Below are 2219 nucleotides of genomic sequence, written 5' to 3'. Positions count from 1 at the left end.
GTCGCGTTTCTATTCCCATTGTAATGTCCCCCATAGGCCGAATTATGGCAATGCCATAATATGTTTTTGGCCTCATTTTCATCAACACATCGTCTAATAATATTATCGGTTCCTTCTTTAAATAAATAAGGTTCATCCCAGACGTATTGGTTCACTTTTTTGAGAAAAATTATCTTTTGCTGATAATTAAAGTGTTCAGGGATTATACCTGAGCCTTTATAATTTGCTATATCAGCAAACCATGGTGTCGCCTGAAGTTGAAATAGCTTTTCATCAGGAAATGTTTCCGCTATTTCTTGTTCTCTTAACGCGACTTCTGTATTAACCAGTCTTGACAGATGATCTGCCACTTGGTTTTCCTTACCACTTTTGTCGCGGATTTCTAAATCAAATTCCTGCAAAAGTAACACCCATCTAATTAATCGTGGCTTGGAATCGGGTTTCTTTAGAAAATATTTGATTGCGGCATGATCAGTATAAACAATGGTTTTTGCCCCATTCAAATAGCTTCTAAATTTTTCCAATGCAAATATTATTGCTAGCAGTTCTTTTTCAGTTGTAGCATAATTATTTTGTGCCTCATTTAGAACTTTGCTAGCATAGTGTATTGCATGAAATACCCGTTCTCTTCTCTGTCCTAGAATTGCACCAACTGCATAATCGCTAGCATCACACATTAGTTCAAATGGCGATTTCCAGTTAGGTGTAGTAATGACAGGAGCAGTTACCAAGCACAATTTCAACTGTTTAAATGCTTCTAAATAGGAATTATCAAAATTAAAGGCAAATTCTTTTAAGAGTAAGTTGCATAAAGGCTTAGCTATTTTGGAGAAGTCCTTTATAAATCTACGATAAAACCCAACATGACCGAGAAAGCTTATGATTCCTGTAACATTTGTTGGAGGAGGTAGCTTATCGATCACTTCTATTTTAGCTTTATCAACTTCTAATCCTTTAGCTGAAATTTTATGCCCAAATACAACTCCTTCATTGACCATGAAATGACATTTTTCCCAGTTCAGAACCAAATTAGTCTTCTCGCATCTTGCCAAAACTGTCTCCAAATTTGTTAAGCAATTTTCGAAAGAGTCTCCGAATACCGAAAAATCGTCCACGAAGACATCGATGCATTTCTCCACTAAATCAGCAAAGATAGCCAGTATGCATCTTTGAAAAGTTGTAGGAGCATTACATAGTCCAAATGGCATTTTTCTGTATGCATAAACACCAAATGGACATGTAAATGCTGTCTTTTCTTGGTCCAATGGATCTACAACAATTTGATTGTATCCAGAATACTCATCTAGGAAACAGTAGAAGGCTTTTCCGGCTAATATTTCCAACATTTGATCCATGAAGGGGAGAGGAAAATGGTATTTTCTTGTGGCGGTGTTGAGTTTGCGGTAATCAATGCAAACTCTCCAACCAGTAACAGCTCTCGTCGAAATGAGTTCATTGTTTTCATTTCGGATCACCGTCATCCCTCCTTGTTTCGGCACCACTTGGACTGGACTTACCCATTTGCTATCAGAAATGGGGTAAATCATGCCAACCTCTAACATTTTTACAATCTCTTTCCTTACTACTTCCTTTATTGACGGATTAAGTATTCTTTGTGGTTGAGCACATGGTTTGTAATCATCTTCCATCATGATTTTATGCATCTAATATGATGGACTGATGCCTTTGAGATCTTTTAAGGTCCATCCCAGTGCTGCTTGATGCTTTTTCAAGACTTGTATAAGTTTTTCTTCTTCCAATTTGGACAACTCATTATTAATGATAACCAGATTATTGGTTTCCCCATTTAAGAAAACATATTTCAAATGGGGTGGTAATTCTTTCAGTTCCAGTTCTGATTCTTTTTCGGCTGGTCCACTTGGATTTTGGTGGAGGAATAATTCATCAGAAAAGTGTCTGATGATTTCTTCTTCCACTCTATTTTCTTGCATCTCCGAAGATTTATCAGGTTGAGAGTGCTCTGCACAAATTTCTTCAATAACATTTAGTTGCATACATTGCCCTTTATCCTTCGGATGATGCATGGCATGGAAAATGTCAAATTCGATTTCGTCATCTGCAACTCGGACTAGTAGTTTGCCATTTTCCATGTCGATCCCCATTTTTGATGTCCTCATAAAGGGTCTCCCTAAAATGAGCGGGATCTCCGTATCTTCAATTATGTCAATGACAGCAAAATCAACCGGGATCAAGAATTT

Source organism: Lupinus angustifolius, chromosome LG17, assembly GCF_001865875.1.
Source record: "Lupinus angustifolius cultivar Tanjil chromosome LG17, LupAngTanjil_v1.0, whole genome shotgun sequence".
In the NCBI taxonomy this organism is placed as follows: domain Eukaryota; kingdom Viridiplantae; phylum Streptophyta; class Magnoliopsida; order Fabales; family Fabaceae; genus Lupinus; species Lupinus angustifolius.
Note: the sequence above shows the minus strand (reverse complement) of the source record.